Below are 23,313 nucleotides of genomic sequence, written 5' to 3'. Positions count from 1 at the left end.
GGCCTCATTAAAACGTGGGTAGGGGGACAGGATGGCATGCCTAACAAAGCTTTTCCCATCCTGACATACTGTGATCTGACATTCAGTGTAACCAAATTTGGCATTGTGAAGAGCCTTCTAATGACAGTTTATGTATTTCAGAGTCATTTTACATGTTTTGTGAGGAGAGAGTAGAAGAAATTTGAGGATTGGGATCAGATACACACCAAAAGAGATGGAGTAGTAGAGCACTAATCTGGGCAGTGTCTTCCCCCTACAGCGTAGGGGATGTTCAAGAAGCAGGTGATGTGAGGCAGGCAAAGCTTTGCTGTAGATTCCTGGAGGTGTTCCCAGTCACCAAGGGCCTCTGGCAATTATCTCTGCTGTTGGAATAACTTTAGGTAATGAATAGTAACCATTGGACACAAAGTGAAAGTTACTTGCCTTTTGGATACTTCTGCAGTATGTGGTTATGGAATATTTAAATAATAGGCCAAAGTAAAATAGAACTCATTTAGTTCAAAGTAGCTTAATGCCTGATAGCTGTGATTTTATTTGTCCAGTGATTTTATTGATGGAGTCACATTATACTTTATGCATTAAGGTGAATGGTACTTTAGGTTTCTAATCTAGGAATTTATCAATTAATTGATCCATTAATTAATTGACTCATTCATTCATTCATCTAACACATTAATTGAGTAAGAGAAAAAAAACAGATGAGTCTAGCGGGGTCATGATCAAGAAGCCATCAACATCTGACATTGTCCTGAACAACGGGGAAACAAGCCTTTTTTAGAGGAATAATGATTATTTATCCCCACAAAAGAAGACTGACTTTGCTTGTATTGACCAGATGTCATACTTTTCCTTTTTTGTCCTAAGCATAAACTTTCTTTTTGTTTTCATATTTTACTCAAATCATACACATTTATGGCCTTTTCCATTTAGTTTTCTGTTCCCCATGTCTGTCCTACAACAGATCCTGCAGAGAGAACTTGCTTGCTTCTTATTGAGTATACTGGGGCAACTAAGTCACCATTAGTGCTTATTGTATAATAGCTACCACTCAATAGTACACTAATGGCACACAAGATGCTTCTCAAACATTATATGTATAATTTAATTCTCACCATAGCCCCAAGTAAGATATTCTTATTTCTATGTAACAGATGAAGCACTTAGATGAAGCACAAATGTCTTGTTTAAAGTCACTCTGCTGGTTAAGTAGAAGAGTCGAAGTTTGAAATTCAGGCCTCTGTGGCCCCACAGCCTTTGTCTTTTATGCTGTACTACACAGAGTCAATACTTTGAAATTCATTTCATTTTATTCATCTGCTTTTAAGGCAATAACCATTTTATTTATTCTGGTTGACTTTCCACAATTATTTTCCAATGTAGTGATTCATTGATAAGTCTCTGTTTTGGAACTTTTTCTTTATAGATGTTGCACTTGTGGTGTTGGCCTCCAAACACCTTTATTTGTACTTAAGGGGAGACCCATAGTATTTTCTCTTTATTCTTCCATCTGCCTTGACATTTTTACTGCTATTCTTTCCCACCTAATTTTCATTCTCCTCCTTCACTTATCATGTCTACCCCTTAGTTCTATAGGGCCACGAAGAAATATATTGAAAAGAAATAAGAAATAACATTTTAAAATGTATTTTTAGATAGAGATAGTTAAAGAGTTGGTGAGAAAATATAACCATGTTTATTGTTAAGCTACCAATAGAAAATGCAAGTATGTATATTGTCTTTCTATTAGATTGCGTGTTCCCTAAGGTTATGGACATGTCTTAGAATCAGGCACAGTTTTGTTATATTATCCAGATTTAAATATTGTATAAGAATTCAAGAGTCAGGTGGAGTCTTAAGTATATCGCTGGGTGCAAGAGACAGTTTCCATCCATTTGGTGTTTGCACTTGATGTTGAAGATTTGTACTTCAGAATATTGTATAACTTATAGGCCTAAATAATATTCTAAAAATAGGAAACTTGGTGCTACATGCCATCTAAACACACAGGCTAAAACGGATGTAAGTAAAAGCATTCAGCAGCTGGTACAAGTGTTCTGCTTTAAAAGAGCACAGTTAAAGACGTCATTAGAATGCAGGACTCATCCCAACATATATCCCTTATCAGTATTCTTTCTTTTCTTCTTTACTCATGCTAGATGAATGTAAGTAACTCAATTCTTATTTTTTGTATAAATAAACTCTGAAAGTTTGGTTCTGAGACCAGAGAAGAACCTGCCAAACTCCAATTCTCTATCTCTCTCTTTCTTTTTTTTTTTGTAGTGAAATAATGACATTTCTCGGCTATGACATTTCAGTAATGTTCTAGGAATCCTTATTGCTAAATTGGTACATGTTAAATAAATATAGAAAGCTCTAGGAGGTACGTTTTATCTACACTTTTTTTTTTCTTTTAACTGATACACACTGAATGGGCACACTCTATCATGTTTAAAATGTAGACATTAGCTTCTCTCTCTTCTAAGTCTCCCATCCATCCCTTCCTGTTTGGCCCCACTTTTGTTGCCTTACTCTCTCAGTCATCAAAATTGCAGCAGTCACTGAACTACCCTTGACTCTAGTCATGTCCTTCTTCAAATCATCTTTCATAAGACTACTGGGTGATCTTTATCATAAGCAAATAAAATCTCGATCACAATCACTCTTCTGCTTAAAAAAGAAAGGCAGTGGCAACTCACTGTCTAGCATATAAAAATCTTTAATATCATATACAAAGTACTTCATAATCTAGCCCAACTCCCATAATTTTCAAGTCTTATCTTCACATCATGACCCCTTCATTTCAGCCAAACCAGACCACTGGATATTTCCTGAATATGCTGCATTTTCTCACTGCTCTTGTTTTGGTACTTGTTACTCTTATGTAATGACATTTTCCCCATTTCCAGCTTGATGAGGTGCTCATCACTTGTATCTGGTCTCCGGTGTCCACTCCTCTCTGAAGCCTATCCTGTTAGCCCTAGGGGAACAGGAGCAAATTTTATAGCCTCTCCTGTTGCATTTACTTCTTCTGATGTTGATTGGGAGCATTTGTTCATTCATGTGACCCTAAATTCCTTTAAGATGGAGTTTGGGTCCTTTCACCTTTGAATCCACAAAATCTACACAGAGCCTATAACATAAAAGGTACTCAATAAATATTTTTTGAATGAAAAAAGTAATTAAAGTAATTAAAGGAAAAATAAACCTAAGTAAGCATGTTTATGATTTTATAACAATGAGTACAAAGTTTGAAATACTTCATGCTTCCCCAAATACAATCATGAAAATACTTGTCATGTGTATGCTAGCTTGTATGCTTCAGCTCAAAAAGCACATGACTATTTGTTCGACTTTGAGTGATACTAAAATTGACCAGAGGAGTCAAATAGTGATAACTTAAACCTTCCATTTTAAGTTCCCCATCAATTTTTTCTTCTCATGGTTTCACGTATTGGTGATTGTTGCCTGATTCAGTTATTTCATTACAGAAGGTTGATTTTAAAAACTCTATCATTCATTTCACACTTACTAACCAAAATTGTGCTGAAAATAAATGAAAACAAACAAACAAAATACTTTATTCATCAAATATAGTTATTTGGTTATCCTGAAATAGAGTTCATACAAGAAAGGCAAAATAGTGGTCAATAATTTATGGGCAAAATTTAAAGCAGAGAATTGATGCCCTAGTTACTTTCAATGGTGTCGAATGTACATATTTGCTTTTGAATTTATTACTGTTATTTAGTATCATGCAATGTCCTTAGTACATCATATAATGTCCCATATTTCATTTTGACCATAAAAATTCTCAGCCTTTGATTTGTGTTATCCCCTCAATATCAAGGAATTCTATAATGAACCCTCAACACAAGTTCATAATCGATTTCTTATACCAATCAGCCAATCAAATGCAGTAAATTCCAATGATCTTAACAGCTGGCATCAAAGTTTCTCTGAGAGATTAATCTTTGCTTAGGAAAATACCTTGATAAATTGCTTGGGATGGAACGAGAGAGAGGAGGTAAAAGAGAGGAGAGAAAAAGAAACAAGATAATATGGCCAGAACCTGGCGCCCAAGTGGATAAAGTTAGCTGAGTGACTTTTTGAAGAACAGGGATATCTAAAGATTAATGTTACATTGTTTGTGGTATAAACTATTGCCACCCCTCCCAAAAGTTTAGTAAAGTCTACTACATAACACTCAAAAGCCTGATATAGGGAATAAAATATCTAATGTATTTTAGAGAGAGCAGAAACCAAGGAAAGGGGATGATGAGTTCTATGTCTACGTCAATATGGTATAAACAGAAACTATACGAGTAGAAAAGTGAGATGATAAACCGAATCAACTAAGCAGAGAAAGGTGTTGAAAGCCATAGGTGGCTCTGAGAACTGAAGTGTTCTCAAAGTTTACAAATTCTGGAAGAATATTTTGAAAATTCTTCAAGAAATAAAAAGGCAAAATGAGCCAATCATATCCAGATCTTGAACCAACACTAGGAAATTGACTTAAATATGTCTCAAAACTTACAATAGAATTTATTAATTGTCTTTTCTACCCTCTTCCGCCACAGGTTAAGACTTTTCCTATTGTCTAGTAATGGTATCCTTAGTCATTCCTTTGCTTCAGTGATACCTTCTTAGCTCTGCAATCAACAGTGTATCCCCACTTGAACTTGATGTTACCTTCCCTGGCAGGCATTTTGATCATGCCAATTTCCATTTGGAAAAATTCAGGTTGGCTTCTATCTCACCGTGGATAAAGTCTGAGATTTTAACCTCATGCTTTTATGCTCTTCACTAGATGCTTTGAACCAGTTTACTTCCTTAATTTTTACCCACAAAGCTGGCTGCTCTGACCATTCAAGAACAGTGAGTTCAAAGCCCTGTTTTGGTGTTCAGGTTATGCTCACTTTTAAGTTTTTTTGAAAGCAAACCTTTTAAGTTAATATTTGCTGCAATAGGTTCAGAGGATTAATTTATGTAAAACATTGTCCTTGTATTAGTTACCTATTGCTACATAACAAATTCATGAAGAAAAGTATGTTTAGAAAGATGAGAAATATAAGTATATGTTTGTTTGCTGATGATAAAGACACAGTGGAGAAGAAAAATTTGATGATATAGAAAGGAGAGAGGAAAGTTCTGGAATTACATCCTTAAAAGACTGGATTTTCTGTCTAAGAGGAGGTGTGACTTTAAATAGGAGTGTGGGTAGTTTATTTATAGTAAAAGGTAGGAAGCAGAGTATATGGTGCAGATATTGGCAATTGGGAAGACCTGGTGATGGAAAACTACTAGGAGGAGAGAAGGGAATATGTGGCTGTTCCCTTATGATTTCTTCAATTTTCTCAGTGAAGATAAAAAGTCATCAGCTGAGAGTGATGTGTTGAAATATTTGAAAGGCATAAGATAGCTATCTGTGAGTAGGAGAACAAATGGACGAGAGAACTATAGTATAATTGCTAGACACCATTAAAGATGCATTTAAATTTACAGTGGGATCATTCAGCCATATTCAATTGCCTAGGTGTAGGTTTGAAGTAAGAAGAAAATTGGATTTATTTGGGCTTGTGCTTTGGTCAGGTGACTATGATGAAGTGACAGGCAAAGAAAGGAGTTAATGTAATGATTGATCATGAAATTAAGATGATTTGGGAGGGAAGATATGCTTCTACAGGAGTGAGGGAAAGCAAAACTATGATACGACTAATAGATTGGAGATCCAGGTTGAATGAAGGCATTGTTTGAGTTGAGGTAGTAGAGAGAGTACTCCAACATAGTAGTTTGAGAATGGGATATGTGAAATCAAGATCATGAAGGGATTTAAATTGTTAGCAAGGTCTAAAGCATGCCCATTAGTGTTAATGATTGAGGTAAGGTGGAGTGTAAGGTCATTGGTAGAGAGAGTTCATGCATGTAGATACGGAAATTGCGTATTTTAGAGTTAAGGCAACAAGACTGTTGGATAGAGTGACAATGAACCAACATGTTTAAACTCTTCAAGAAGTGAGAGTGGGCGATCTGGAGGGCAATAATTACAACAACAACAATAAAGAAGTAGTGGGTAGTAAAATCCAATGACATGAGATTTAAAAGACAAGTTGGAGAACAAAAAAGATTTTAAAAAATTATTTTTAGTATCTTAAAGATATTCAAGAGGCATTCATAAATCAAGAATAGCTGCTCTAAAAAAGAGAAGTTAAGAATTTAAAAAGTGTGGAAAATAAAAGTATTATTGTAAAATAAAACCCGATGGGCTCAACCATTAAATGGGTATATATAAAGAACAAATTGATAGTCTGGAAAATAAAAATAAGAACATTGCCCATTGACCCAAATTATAAAGACATGGTATCTAAAAGAGAAGAGTTGAGAGGTGTGAAGGACTAAATTGAGGGTCAAAAGAAGTTCCAGAGGGAGGGAAGGGAATACTCAAATCAGTAATAGAAGAAGATATCCCAGAACTAAAGAAAGATATCATTTCTCAAATTGAAAGAACCAGCAAGTACTGAACATGATGAATGAAAAAAGACACCTACCTAGACAAAGCATGATGAGATTAGAATACCAAGGATAAAGCAAAAATTCTAATAGTTTCCAGAAAGGAATAGACTGTTAGTTACTAAGGAATGAGAAACAGGTTAGCATTAGACATTTTCAATCAGCCACCTTGAATATAAGAAAATTGAGCTGTATCTTCAAGCTACTGAGTGAAAATAATTTCTTTGTTGTGTTAAAAAACACATAACATTAAATTTACCATTTTAACCATTTTATATGTATAGTTAAGTATATTCCTATCGCTATGCAACAAAGCTCTGGAACTTTTTCATCTTATGAAACTGAAACTCTCTACCCATTAAACACTAATTTCTCCTCCCCTCTTCTTCAGGTCCTCAGCAACCACCTTGACTACTTTAGCTATTTCGTATGAGTGAAATCATATAGAATTTACCTTTTTGTGACAGGCTATTTTCACTTAGCATGTCTGTGAGGTTCATAAGTGTTGTAGTTGTAGCGTGTGGTAGGATTTTCTTATTTTTTTAAGCCTTCGTAAGATCCCTGACTGAAAGAAGTTTTAATTTAAAAGTCTATGCACAACCTAACTGGAATTCAAATGTGAGGGCAAAATTAAAACATTTTCAGGCATAAGGCTTCAAGTGGTCCACAGAATTTTAAGCATATTTGCAGAAAGAGAAAGATAGGGATACAAGAAATTTTGGTGAGCAAAATCTAGTAAAAAAAGATTTAGCTGTTAAATAATTGTCAATGCATAATACAAATAAATTAATTTGCAACTAAATTATTAGATAATTACATCATGTTACAGGTCAAGGAAATTTAGAGCATGATAAGGATTTTCCTGTAGAGCTGGACAATATAGATACTAATTAATTTTAGATGTGCTTGAAAAATATAAGTATAAATATGTATGACAAAAATATGAGTAATCACCAAATAATATAAATAGGCTCTGTAACTTCCAAGGAGAAGAAAAGGAATAAAATAAAACATTAATAACTTGAAAAGTCCAAAAGGACAAAGGAGGGCAAGAGAGAGAACAGGAAAATATGGTCAATAAAGACTATTATGTCCTCAACTGTGATATTCATTTTCATATTTATCATGGGTAATAATTTTTAATTTGATTTAATTATATTTATTAATAGGATGTTTATTAATAGGTATAATTTCTCTATTAAAGCATGGAGAATTTTAGATTAGGTAAAAAACAATATTTAGGTACAATTTAGAGACAATACTAAAAATGGCAAAGTTTGAAAATTTAAAAAAACTGATGCAAAACCATCTAACAAAAGTAAAGCATGTATGGCAATACATCAAAAAATAGATTTAAGGCCAAAAATATTTGATAAACAAAAGTGTTATTTTATGTTAAAATATAACCAGCTCAGTGAGAAGATAGAATAACAATGAAGGAATGATTGTTAAAAATACAAAGAGAAAGTAAAAGTAACTTATTAGAACACAGTTGGAAACTTAATAATACACTTTTCTAAGAATTTTAAAGATAACTAGAGAAAAAAATAAATAAAAATAAGTTAAATTTCAATAACAATTGGCAAGCTAAATGTAATGTATCTCTATCTTTGCCTCTATCTTTGTAACCCACATATAGAAAAAACACATCCTTTCAAACCTTTACAGAAAATACGCAAAAATAGATTAACCATTTCAGTATATTCCAAATTCAGTATATTGCAATTTCGGTATATTCCAAAAACAACAGAAGTAGTTCAGGCCACATCGTCTGATTGCAATGCAATAAAATTAGAAATTAACTACAAAAGGATAGAGAAAAAAATAATTGAAAATAATTGCTTTTGAAGAAGGGAGCAGAATTTGATGGGTAAAGGGGAAGTAAAATGGGATTTTCATTTTTTTTTGTAAAATTCATACTTCTCAACTGAGACTTGTGATATTACCTTTGTAATTAAAAAAGTAAAAATCTATGTAAGAAAAAGCAATTAGCAAGTTATTCCTTCAATAAATGAATAGAGCCTTAAATGTTCTCTTCATCTTCTGTGAATATCATAGAGATAGGCATTATTCCAATGTAATACAATGAGAAACTGAGATACAGCTACAAAGCAAGTTAAGAGACTAAAGTGGCTGAATCATGTTCCCCTTTTGGGGGGCTTACCAGTTAAGCCTACCTTTCCTCTAGATGCCTGTTTTAGAGAGTTACATGAACAATATTGTGCATTTGTTTATGCAAACAAGTTAGAATCATGCTTTAGAGACAGAATAATATATCTGAAAGTTTTCTTATTTAAAATGTAATCCACTCTAATATTGTGAGCAGAATTCATTTTTTCAGAATTTTGTTTAAGGACAAACTCTAGCTGCTGATGGTGACAGAGCTCACCACGTGCCTCATTCTCTGAGATGTAAATACAAAGAAATGATGATTTTTATCATATAAAGTACAAGGCCTTTCTTTCATTCCTTGGAAAGAATAAGACAGTTCTGTGTTTGGAAAAGTTTATAATCCTTTATGTTGGCAAAAAAAAAAAAATCTTTAAAGATAAATATCTTAACTATTAAAGAATATAAACAATGTTTTTCTTTAAATAACGGAATATACGAAATAATGAAAGCCATCTTTTTTTATTCAAAATGAAGTCACAGAACTTAGTAAGAAATGAGTTGAGTTCAACTTTCTCAACCCATTGAAAAATAGTTACTTTTCAGTGTTTCTAATGCTACAGTTAGACTTCTTGTAGCATTCAGAATCTTGATTCCTCTTCATTTGACACATTCTCTGTGGCCCACAAAAGGTAATGCACTTTTTCAAGTAAATATGAGGAAGATCCAATCCTCTTTTCATTTGAGTGGCAATAAAATTCAAAAACGATATTTTACATTTCCAAATACTTCTGTGCTATATTATAGAAACATGACTTCTTTCTCCAAGGCAATCAAGAAACCCCAGAGAGAGCAGCAACATCAATTCTAGAAGGAATATATTTGCTTCATATGTGTGAGTTCAGCTATCAGAATTTTAAATTAAACAAATTTAGTAAAAGTCATTTTTGTAGAACCAAGTCATTTGTATATGTTTGGCATGATGTGAAATAAAGGGGAAAGGTCTCAGTGTATATGGCACTTAAAGTTTACTTATTAATTTCAACACTTGGTGAATATATAAATTAGTCATGTGAATGCCAAACTGAAAATATGACTGTCAGCCTTGGCTAACAGCTGCCTGAAACAGTTTTGCCTTTTCAGTGGTAAATGGATTTTGGAAGTCTGGGATATTTTCAAGTGCATTCTTGGGTTTCTTTATTTGTTACCTGGAGACTCCTTGCTGAGAATCAGATCGGGACATATTGGTACCTTCTGAACAAGTTCTATTTGTTCTGGCAAATTCTTTTTAAACTTCAGAGTGGATTCTTCTGTTGAGGTACCCATTTTTGGTAGCAAATGGGTGTTTTAGAGGATTGGGAGAAGGAAATTTGTGATATTGTGATTTGTAATAAGTAAATATTTGGTTTTCCATCATTTCTGGCACAGAGCTCCTTGGAATTTACTACATGATGAGAGCGATAAAGGTGTCTTGTTATGTTAGCAAAGGTGACTTTTGTAATGCCCCTAGGTGACCTAATTGGACTATTGCCGGAGGAACCAACCCTGTGATTAGAAGGCTGGAACTTTCAAGGGAGGGGAGAGGGGCTGGAGATTGAGTTCAGTTGCCAATGGCCAATGCTTTAATCAATTGTGCCTATGTAATGAAAGCTCCATAAAACCCCAAAAGGACTGTTTTTTTCTGAGAGCTTTTTGATTGGTGAACACATGGAGGTGTGGGGAGAATGACGCCCTGGAGAGCACAGAATGAAGTTCAATGACCTTTCCCATGTACCTTGACCCATGCATCTCTTTTTTGGATATTTTTGAGTTATATCCTTTTATGATAAACCACTAATTTAGTAAGTAAAATTTTCCCTGAGTTCTGTGAGCCACTCTAGGAAATTAATCAAACACAGCGAGGGGGTCATTGGAACTTACAATCTACAGCCTATCGGTTAGAAACACAGGTGACAACCTAGACTTGTGATTGGTATCTGAAGCGGGGTGGCAATCTTATAAGACCGAGTCCTTAACCTGTGGGATTTGATGCTATCTCCAGGTAGGCAATATCAAAATTGAGTAGAATCGTAGGACACTCAGCTGGTATATGAGCATTGCTTGGGGGTGTGGAGAAAACCTCCCCGCTACACACATTGGAGTCATTAGAGCAGAATCTTAAAACCAAATCCGCAAGAAAGAAGTTTTGAAATCATCAAACTCGTTGCCAACCCTGTAAGATCTAACAATGAACTCTGTTAATGAGTACTGATAATGCATTTAGATCCAAGCAAGAATCATCAACACCGAGTGAAATTTATTAAGCACCCACTTATACATAATATGTCTAAATGTTATATGCTTAGATTACTTTTGCACTCCTGAAAATTTCCCTTCAAATTTCTAAAGAAATTTCTAATTCCTTTCTTTGAACTGTGTTCTTTTTACCATATGTTCTTGCTGCATAATTCAACTCACTGATCCAGTGTTATGATTCCCCAGCTCCCCCGTTCCCTTCTCTTTACAATTGCTCCATCTGTATTTTTCTAGCTGTCCATTCCGCGCATCTCTCCCTTGGTTTGGCCTTTGTCTCTTTATTTGATTCAAAGGGTGAGGTTGTTGGCATTTAGGGTGAAGGTTATTGCATCTGACATCCCTTATATAAGTGCCCTCCTGGGGCTTGTTGAGAATCACCTTCTCGCATTTTCTCAGTGTAACATGTGATTTCTTAGTGTTGTTAGTACAAATCCACAGCTCTGGTGAAGTCTGAAGGGTAATTTGAGGGGCCAGCTGGTCCTGTGGTCACGGATGACCAACCTAAAGGTAATGCTTGGAGTCAGGACCCAAATAGGCCCCAGAGGCTTGGGTTCCACTTAAAAGAGAACATCTTCATGTTTCCCAGCTGTCCCAGCCCTTAGCAATTCCAGACTCATGGGGTTTCTTTCAAGAAGCACCTGTTTGCATTGTAGCCTGAATTTGTAGCAAATTATTTCTACACAGTTGGAAATAACATCAAATTGGCTCTTTTACCAGGCACGCTGGACGGACGCATTTGGGTTTCGTAGATGTTTGTGTGTTCTTGTAGTGTGAAAATGCCTTTATTTAAAACAAATACATTTTCCAGCTCATTATCCCACAGTGTGAAGCCCAATTCTGTTAAAAATAATTACAATGGCTGAATTATTTTGCTGAGAAAAACAGGTATCCACATGCCACTCCAAATCTAAACTTTTGTTTCCAACAGGCTTTTGATGCATCAACCCAAGATATTGTGGCTTGACAGTTTAAAGAATTTTCCTCTAAGTTTATTGTCATAAATATTTTTACTGATTTGATGAACAATCCTTACCAATGCTTGCAATAAGTGTATTTCACATCCCTCTTAGGTTATATCAAAAGGGAGGAAGTTTCCTTTATTATATTTTTCTTATTTTATTCTTAAGAATATTGAAACATTAGATACTGCAGTCTTGTGAGAAAAATGAAAGGTTATCTGATAACTTATATAGAATATAAAAGTCTAATTTGCTTTGGGAGAATAGGAATAAAAATCTGAAGAAGGTGGAACTTTAAAGATTCCAATGTTCAAAGTCAGAAACCTTTGGGTCCATGAATAAACCTCTGTCATGAACTTCAAATGAACCTGCTTCTAAACTCTTTGTTCATATTTATCTTTGTCAGGACTATACAAGGCACATTTGCATGGCTTATTCTTCCCTTCATCTTTAATTTGAAGAGAATGAAAGAATAGGTGGATGAGGGAGATGATGAGGAAGAGAAAATTGAATGCTCTGTTCACCAGAAATTTTTTCAGTGTTATTCAAGTAGTTAGAGTTGAACATTAATTGTCACTAAGGTTTATAAGGTTAAAGCAGTCACATTATCCAAGGAGAATGGAAAATTCCTCTAGGCGAATACAGTTTTTGCAGTAACTATTTTGGTGTGCAACAAATTTGAACTATGACCACATTGGCTGTCCTAAAAGGACACTGGGCAGAGACTTTCTAGTCTCATACAGGTACCTTTTCCTGATCCTCAAAGATGCTCCTTGAGTGGTGCTGTGAGATGTTGGAGAATTCTGTATTTTATGTCCTCCTCTTGGTGACTCACACTGCACTTTAACATACTGAAAATTCAAAAAAGTTCTTCAGTAAAGTAACTTGTTTAACTTTATTTAACCCAAGTTTTCCCAAGCTTATATGACATGGTGCCCTTTTTATATTCCACATTTTATATTCTACATTCCACGGAAAGAATGGTATTTTTTTTTGCTTAAAGAGCTTTGCAAAGATTTCTGGAATTATCTCCTGATATACAGGTGGTGGTTGATAAAAAATATCACATGCACTGATATTGCGAAATATCTTAGAAGATCTTAGAAGACGTGTGAAGGCCATAATTATAAGGATTATAAAGAGGATGTAGCACTGAGTAAAAGAAATATGTAACTCAGTTTTAAATCTGGTTTAGGCTTTTCTGGCAGAGTTCTCATTCCACTTTCTTTTAAAATTATCACAATTTGTTTTTGAGATATAAGCTAATGTTTATAGAAACTATTATACATGTGCAGCATTGCTGGAAAATAAGGGCCTGGTTAAATATTGGTAGGAGTTAGATTTTAGGGGAAAATAGTCCAAAATTTATATTTAAAAACTTTTATCTTTAATATATGTATTCTTTTTAAAAGTCTATAATAGAAATATTTGAGTTTCTCCCCCTCCCCCCCCCTGCACTTCTGCATATTTTGAAAACAATTCTAAATCAACTCCAGTGTACATCATGGTATGTTAGGTACCACGATGGGCAGAGGTGGGGAGGAAGAAATACAAGGCATGATCTCTGCCCTTGAGTAGCCAATCAGGAAAGACTTCAGGTTGGCTTTTTACACTGATTAGGTAGATTGACCACGTAGAATGGAGGGAGGAAAGGTACATTCTAGGTGGGAGGTTCAGCTGAACAATAGAAGTGGAAGGAAATGTGGTCTCATCCCATAGTCACTTAACACCAGGAAGCAGAAATAACTCATGTTGCTTTGAGTCAAGTGGTTACCATCTCTCAGCTGGATGGCTCTTTGCTCAGGGGGTATGGCTTGTATCTATGGCCAGAGCCCCTTTGTTGCTTTTTATATGGATGTATCTCCCTCTCAGTTTAGAAAAGTTTAGGTACAAGAGTCTTGTCTGTGAGGAAACAATTATTTATGAAACTCGATTGACATAGGGTAAAAGTCTACTAGAAATCGAAAGCCTGTCCCTCTGATGGATGGGATGATGCCTTTGAGCAGGGTGATAAGAAGGACATTTTCCAGTGCAGTCATGGTTGTGTTAATGAAAAGCCTTTCTCAAGTTTTACTTGTGGGTCTCATCCTTCCATTTGGCGAAGGAAGGAGAATATACTTTGGACAATGGCTGGACACCAGATACCAGGCTTTTGCTGGAAAGTTGATGATCTTTTCCTAGACCTGGAAAAGAAAGGAAGAAGAGACACTTGTTTAAATAAATAAAGAAGTTTTTTTAAAAATCCTTTTGAGAAACTTAGCTGATTTGAGAAAAAGTAGAAGGGGAGTAAAGAAGTGGAGGAAAAGGTAAGGAAAAGTCAAACTACTTCATGGCTGTTCACTTGATGCTGAATTAAACTGATAGCCCGATCACTTCTCACCGGCCTCTCCCAAGAGGCAAAGGGACACAATCAGCTATTTCATAGTGACCATCAGACTTGAAAGACCAGGAAAAGTACACATTAAGGAATATTATTTCTTGTGACATATTAACAAAACGCTGCTCTTCTGACTCTCTGCTATGCACAACCTTTGTTTTTATATGCTTGTTAAGAGGGACTTTACCTGTGGGCTCCAGTTAGTTAATTAACTGAGAGTTACTCTCTGAGAATTAAGTAGGGCTTTGCAGTCCAAAGATAGGAAAGCTCGAAGAAGGAGAAATGAATAATTTAGTTTCAGTTGAAATTAGAAAGGCTTTGGAAATTTTTCTGCTGTGTTCTGGAATTTCGATATGTCTTATCAAGCATAGTCAAATACTGGATTTGCTGCCATGCCTGGATCAATCTGATATAGCAATGCAAGTGCCGTTTAAATGAGGCAAGAAGGTTTTTTGTTTTGTTGTTTTGTTTTTTAACATAAAAACCATCATCTCTCTTCTCAAAATTATAGAACCATTATTTTTAAATGTAGCCTATATGGGGTGTAAGACAGTATAATTACTCTAAGGGAATTTAAAAATGGTATCTAGGTACATTTAAAACACAAACCTGAAAAAGTACCTTTCAAAAATATATTGCCCACAAGCATTGAAATTCTATGTTGTTACCTTTAGCAAGATATCTAAAACTCATACAACACACTGAGAGAATGAATAGGAGTATAAACACTAGCTGTTTTAAATGGAATCATTTAACTGCTTTCCTCTTTATATTATAGCAGCCGAGACTCATTTTAAGACCTAAAATCTGTAGCATATAAAACTGAAAGCAACAAACCAAACAAGACAAACAAACAGACTCATGGACACTGACAACAGTTTAGTGGTTACCAGAAGAAAAGTGGTGAGGGTAGGTAAGATATAGGGAGGTCAAATTGATGGTGACGGAAGGAAATTTAACTTTGGGTGGTGAACACACGGTGCAATATACATATGACATATTATTGAATTGTGCACTTGAAACCTATATAATTTTATTAACCAATATCACTCCAATAAATTTAATTTAAAAACCCTAAAAATGTGTAAGCATTTTATGGCATCATGTATTTGTAATCAATCTCAGTAGCAAGGATTATTCAAAAATTAGATCAAATATCAAGAGTTATTTCAATGTCCAAAAGTAGAGTTTACAGCCCAAGGGACACAACAGCTGGGGTGTAGTTCTTGTGGCCAGGAGACTACCGAACAGCCTTTAAAGTGTGGTCTGACTGAGGGCACTCTGGGAACTGGCCAATGATTGGCTAAAGAAGAATTTGACTCAGTCCTTGCCTGGACGTGCCAATTACAAAGCAGCATGGACAGTGCTACATAGAAGTAAACGCAAGACTGTATATAATAGCTATAATAGCTCCTTGCGCATCTAGCTCGGGCTTTGGGAGTCAGTAAAGGCTCCTTAGGGAGTAGTTATCATTCCATGATGTAGAAATGTATAACAGGGAGGTTATTATCTGAGTGCAGAACAATGAAATGCCCGCTACTGCAAGTGTTGAGAGATGATTGAATACTTTGTAGTACAATAATATTAAAGCTTTACATGTATGTTGTACATCCAGTATGATGCTGCTTCTACAGCATTATCTCATACCAGCTGAATGTTAGCTCCTTGAATGTTTCCTGATCTTCTCTTTTCTAGATGCATGGTAGGATTATACTTCCCTAATCTCTCGAACTAAGTGTGGTCATCAGACTTGCCTTGACCATAGCAATGTGAAGAGAAGTGATATATACCACTTCTAGGTGGATATTTTAAAAGTCCATATGCATTTTATCATCTCTTTTTCCCTACTGTGATGATCCAGAAAGCCCATGTCTAGATAAATGCTCTTCGACTGAGTCTTGAGTAAATGTGAGAAGCAGTCAATCTGTCAACCCATAATGGAAATATGATGTGAGAAATACATTTTTATTGTCTTAAGCCATTGAGATTTTTAACAGTGCAACCTTATCTTCCCTGACTGATATAAATGTCCATCCACAATTGCTCCTATGAACCCTCATGGTACCTGGTAAAGGAAATTAATCCTGACTAAATGCAGAAGCTTCTAGTACTTTTTTTTTTTTTTAAAGTAGACTTTATGTTTTATAAAGCAGTTTTAAAGCAAACCTGAGTTTAAGGTACAGAGATTTCCCATATATCTCCTGTGCTCACACATGCATAGCCTTCCCCCCTTATTAACTTACCTCACTAGAGTGGTACATTTATTACAGCTGATAAATCTACATTGACACATCATAATCACCTAAACTGCATAATGTATAATTAGAGGTTATTCTTGACATTGTACATTCAGTGGGTTTGAGCAAACGTATAATGTCATGTAGCCATCGTTGTACTTTTATACAGAGTATTTCTGCTGCCCTGAAAATCCTGTGCTCTGCCTCAACTCCTACAATCACTGATCTTTTCACTATCTTAATAGTTTTGCCTTTTCCAGAATGTCATATAGTTGGAATCGTACAATATACAGCCTTTTCAGATTGGTTTCTATCACGTAGTAATATGCACTTGTTTCCGCCATGTTTTCCCATTTCTTGATAGCCCATTTCTTTTTAGCATGGAATAATATTCCTTTTTCTGTATGTACCATCATTTATTTATCTCTTCACCTACCGAAGGATATCTTGGTTACTTCCAAGTTTTGCAATTATGAATAAAGCTACTATAAACAACCGTATGTAGGTTTGTGTGTGGAAATAAATACATTTCAACTCCTTTGGGTAAATACAAAGGAGCATGATTGCTGGATTACATAGTAAGAATCTGGTCAGTTTGTGAGAAACCACAAAACTATCTTTGAAAGTAGCTGTTGCATTTTACATCCACCAGCAGTGAATGAAAGTTCTTGTTGCTCCACATCATTGCCAGCATTTGACATTGTCAGTGTTCTGGATTTTGGCCATTCTACTATGTGTGTATTGGCATCTCATTTTAATCTGCATTTTCCTGATGGCATATGATGTGGAGCACCTTTTAATGTGCTTGTTTGCCATCCATATATCTTCTCTGTTGAAGTATCTATTAAGGTCTTTGGCCCATTTTTTAACCTGGTTGTTTTCTTTTTTTGAGTTTTAAGAGTTCTTTGATATTTTGGATAATAATTCTTTAACAGATAAGTATTCTTTTGTAAGTATTTTCTCCCCGTTGGTGGCTTATCTTTTCATTCTCTTTCACAGAGGAGAAATTTTAAATTTTAGTGAATCGATTGTTTCTCTCATGGATTGTGTTTCTGGCATTATACCTAAAAAGTTGTGACATACCCAAGATCATCTACATTTTCTCTTATGTTATTTTCGAGGAGTTTTATAATTTTGTGTTTTATGTTTAGATCTGTGATCCATTTTGATTTAATTTTTGCGAAGGGTGTATCTGATTTTTTTTTTTTTTGCATGTGTATGTCTAGTTGTTCCAGCAACATTTGTTAAAAAGACCTTCTTTGCTCCATTGTATTGCCTCTGCTCCTTTGTCAAAGATCAGTTGACTATATTGATGTGAGTCTATTTTGGGGCTCTCTATTCTGTTCCATTGATCTTTTTATTCTTTTGTCAAAAAAACACTATCTTGATTATTGTAAGTCTTGAAGGCAGGTAGTGTCAGCCCTCTGACTTTGTTTTTCTCCTTCAGTATTGTGTTGGCTTTTCTGGTCTTTTGTACTTTTAGTGCTTTATGTGCCTGACATCTATTATGTTGGTCCAAAGGCCTTCTGATTATTGACTGTCAAAAAGCTGAGTTCTGGCTCAGTGAGTTGTTTTCATAAAAAGGATAACCATTGCCTCCTGACACAATCTGAATGAGCCAAATCCACAAGAAACAAGTAATAAAAATTCAAGTCCATATGTTATTAGTCTTAGAATGAGATGATCATAATTCCAAACACACTTTGACAGACTTAAGATCACCTCTTAAGTCATTGTTTAAAATAATCCAATAATCAATCTGTACCAATGTATTTACTCTCTAGGTAGGTTAAAAATACAATTTACTTTTCCTGTCATGGTTTACCACAGCACTGCCTTCCCAGATACCCTGGCCCAGTTTTCTCTGTCACTCCTCATAGCCCAAGCAATTGCCAAGGCTTACTGTGTCCTGCTCCAGAGTTCTCATATCGTCGCCGTGTTTCCACTGCATTGCCAAGGCTAGCTCATGCTCTGTTCATCACTTTATGCATTAATACGGCTTTCTGATTCCAATTTCTCAGGCTCCAGTTTACAGTCTATGTTGCTCTTGTTTCTTTACTAAATCAAACTGGATTTTTAGTTAAAAATGGGAAACCAGGATTCTTATTTTGATAAATTTTAAATGTCTCTTCTATTATTTCTACTTTCTTGACTCATTCTCCCCTTACCTATTTGGCATTAGTATTTGAGCTTCTTGTTCCCATCTCATAAATGAATTCAGTTAAAAAACTAATTTATATTGGAAGACATTTGTGACATTGTACTATATGAGAGATAGTCTTTCCTTTATTATACTGGCAACATAGTAACAATAAAACAAAAACTGTAGCTTTAAATTCAGTTCAGGTTACATTTGTGTGTCTTTTCTTCAAAAAATGTATTGGACTCCTTGCTCCCACAGAATAAAGGAATTCAAGGATACCTAAGCTTACTTCTCACTTCAACTACTAGTTTGTCCTTAAAGGTAGAAATTCTTATTATTCTCCAGTATATTTCATATAGGACACATTCAAAATAAATGTTTTTAGAATTGATTTGCTGAATGAATTATTCATCCTAGTGCCTAATACTGGGTCAAAGGTAGGAGAGAGTAGCAAAACTTCTAGAAATGCTTCTTAAAACATCATTGCCCTCTCAATACCTCATCACTAAAGTGCACTGAGTGGTCCTCTATAGTGAGCCGCTGTAACTGATGGAATGCTTAAATCGCTTTTGGCAAGAACGGATATTTGAAAACCACTGTTGCAGGCAATTAGGAGCCATTGGAAGTTTATGAGTAGAAGAATTTATGCCGAATAATTATACGATAACTATCGCATAACTGTTAAGACAATGAGCTTCACGCAGAGTCCTGATTCTCTCTTGAGCCTTTCTTTGACACCAATACAGAAATATTTGACAGATGGTGGTAATGGAGCCCATCTTTGTCTTTTTAACTTACCATTTATGACATATGGAATTATAACCAACAGAAGTAATGTTTAAAATGCTTCCCCAGATGTCAAAAAAGAAATAGGGAATTGTAATATTTATGCATATCCTAAATTCGGGGATCATTTTTACCTCTTAATACATAGGTGATTTTTTGTATGCTTTAAAGAGATTGTTTGGGGTAAATGTCATGAAATGAACTCTTTTTAAGGGCAAAAGTATGGCCAATTTATAAATTCCTTTTAAAAATAAATGAAGTAATGCCCCCCCCCCCCCCGCCCCGCCACACCCCCATCTGTTCTAAGTGCTGCACCTGAAGTCCGGATTTGAGTCTGAAGCCTGCCAACATTTACATGCTGATTAATCCTATAAAATTTGATAGAGTCATTCCACTACAACACCTGGAATAATTGCATAGTTGCTGGTAAAAAAGAGCAGAAGGTACTGTTAAATCTGCCAATCGTGGCATAGTTAATAGTTTCCCAGAAATTGCACTAAATACTAGAGTCCTGACCTTTTTGTTTATTCACGGCCCATTTTCTTTGTACTCTTCTTCCTTTGATTTGATTGTTTGTTGCTACATTTAACAACAACAAAAAGAAGAAGCAAGCCACCCACACCAAAATGCTCCCTTCATCCATTAAAATTAAGCAGTAATAATAACAGAAGCTGAGAGAACAGTGAAGTCACTGAGTTCCTAGAGTACATTAGCAAAATGCAGGCTCTTTTATCAGTCGGGTAGGCCTGCTGGCTTCCCTGTGTTGGACTGGGCCCAACCCATGGTACACTGTAGGCTCGGAACAATTCTTCATAATAAATTAGGCTAAATTGTTATTCTAGAGCTCTTTTCGATTTTTAAAAATCTTTTATTATTAGTGCCTTCATTCTCATGTCAATTATGAGAGCCAAGAAAAAAGACATAGTGTTTTAGTTTCCTATTTTATCAAGAAAACTAAGATATTAAGTGGTTGTAACACTTTTCTATAGTTAATTCTGGTTGACTATGCAGATAACCACCTATATAAAAAAAATAAGACACTGGTCTACAGAAATAAGTGGCATAATGAAAGGATATGGGTTTTAGAATAAAAAGCCTTGAGTAAGTTACCGAAGCTTGTCGATCCTCAATTTTCTCATCTATAAAGTACTAATAACAATGTGTATACATTAGTACTCAACATACTTTAGTTTTCTCACTATATAATTTGCTCAATTGTTACTTCTTCTAAATTCATAAACTAGTTGTGCAATGTGTTATGTATGAAGTGCTATTAACTCATTAATACTTATGCAAAGTATTTGCCTTTTAATAAAATAGTTTTTTTAAAAATTAGCAAATGGATTAATTTGCTGAAATGGATTAAAATGCCTGAAATCATTTTTAGAAAAAGACTTTAAATAAATAAAATAAATTATTTACAGTGGGTAGAGTTAAAATTTTTACTAGACTTCAATTTTCTGAGACTTTTAAAAGTAGCATTTATGGTGTTTTTGTGATTATGTAAAGAATATTCCTTGTATAAAGTGTGGAAAATACAGAAGAGCACAAAATAAATTTCAGTTATACTTGATAGATTGAAGATACCCCTTTTCTTGAAAATAAATTGCCCAGCATGTCCATAGACACATTTTAAAAGGCATAAAACCTCAAAGACACACCAAAGGGAAAGGAAATGACAGCAGTCAGAGATGTTGATAAAACTTTGGAAGATGAGACACAGGTGGATTGGTGCTAAATAACTTAGAAGAATGAGAAAATAGAAATCTAGTTACATATGACAGGGAATAGGGGGATGATTAAAACAAACATACAAACAAAAACATCTAACAGTTTTAAATTTCTAAATTCAGGACTACAGGTATATCAAATGGGAAGATTGCTTTAAAATTTATATAATGGATACTTAAATCCTCAGATTCTCTTATCTCAGCAGAAAATGCCTTCTATGGGAAGGTTGATCTAAAGAGACTTTTGGTCCAAGGTGCAGCTGAGGCATGAGGTAGATTAAGTGAAAATCTGCATTGAGAGATGTGTATTCCTTCTTTTCAGGTTGCATGTGGAAGGGCTTCTCTAGAGTAACATTCTTGGCATCTTGTCCTATCTGTTATTGATTCCCTAAAAAACAATTTGAACTTTGAATAAAATGATTCATAATCTCCGTTCTCCATTTTATTGCCAGAATATTGGCTGCTGGCATGATATACTTCTTGATATGCAGAAGATGGGTCAAACATCTCTGGGGAACTGATGAATGGGGGAAAACACTGCAGATATTAACATTTGGGAATCTTCCAATGAAATGTCCAGGTTCCTCTATCTTCACCCATGGTACTGTCCACTAGTCAGTAAGCCTGTCTAAACAAAAAGAGTTTCCAATCATCATTTTCGTGCTTCACTCTTAAATATAAATTTATAGTCAGGGACTTCTGAGGAAAGGTTCTAATATAAAAGGCAAAAACAAGCAGAAAAAGGAATGAAAGAAAGGATTTCAAAGAAAATAGAAATAATGTATGTACCAGAAGAAAACGTCACACTTCATAGTACTATCCTGAGAAAATAAATTATTCCATGAAATAAGAATAGGATGACATAAAAAAAATAATAATAATATTCAGGAAAAAGGCAAAGTTTGTACAAATTAAAAATATGATAGTGCATTAATTTTCTATTGCTACTGTAACAAATTACCACAAATTTAGAGGCTGAAAACAGCACAAATTTTTGTCTTAAAGTTATGAAAGTCTGAAGTTCAAAATGGGTCTCACTGGGCTTAAATCAAAGTATTACCAGGGCAGAATTCCTTTCCAGATTCCCTAGGGGAGAATTTGTTGTCTTGACTTCTAGCTTCTAGATACTGACTGCATTCCTTGGTTTGTGGCTCTCTTTCATTCTTCAAGTCCAGCAATGGCTAGGTGAGTCTTCATCACACTGCATCACTGTGACTCTAACTCCTGTGCCTCCCTCTTCCACATTTATAGGCCTCTTATAATTAAATTGGGATCACCCAGATAATTCAGGATAATCTTTACATCTTAAAGTCAGCTGATTAACAAACTTAATTTCATCTGCAAATTTAATTCCTTGCCATGTAACATAACATATTCACAGGTTCAGAAATTAGAGTGTAGATATCTTTGGGATGGGGGCATTATTCTACCCCTCATAGAGTAGCAGAAATTAAACCATCTAATTGAAGGACTGAAGATAAAATTGTAGAAATAGCCCAATCAGTAAAATAAAAAGACAAAGAGATGGAAAATAGGAAAAAAATATGAAGACATTCAAGAACTAAGTCCAATTATTCGATATTCCAGAAAGAAAATACAGAAAAGGGGATAGAATGAAATTGTTTTTAAACAAACAATAATACAAGAAAATTTCCCAGAACACAAAGACTTGAGTTTCTAGTTAACAGAAATTCCAGAAAGAGAATACAGAAGGAATTTATAGGAAGAAAATGTCAGAAGACTAATACAAGAAAATTCTCCCAAACTTCTTCAAAGTCTTGATATTTCAGATAGAAAGAGTTCACCCAGAGTCCAACAGAATCCTTAGAAAAGCATCATATCATACCATGTCATACATTTCAAAACACTAGGAATAAAATATATTTGAAAAGTTTTCAAAAAGAAAGAAAAAAATCCTATACCAATTAGCCTTCTAATAACACTGATATTCTCTACAATAACATTGGAAGTGCAAAGAAAAGTAATATTTTCTGAATTTTGAGAGGAAATACATCTGTTCCTGAATTCTGATCCTGGATATATTGTTAATTAAGTAAAAGAGTTTTTTAATTAAAAAATTTTCCTGCTAAGTACTCTCTTCAGAAAACAAATTAAGTGTCTGAAAATGTGGTAATGAACTAAGAAAGGAAGAAACAAAATTCAGTGAAAG

Source organism: Pteropus alecto, unplaced genomic scaffold, assembly GCF_000325575.1.
Source record: "Pteropus alecto unplaced genomic scaffold, ASM32557v1 scaffold171, whole genome shotgun sequence".
Lineage (NCBI taxonomy): Eukaryota > Metazoa > Chordata > Mammalia > Chiroptera > Pteropodidae > Pteropus > Pteropus alecto.
This window is presented reverse-complemented; position numbering follows the sequence as displayed.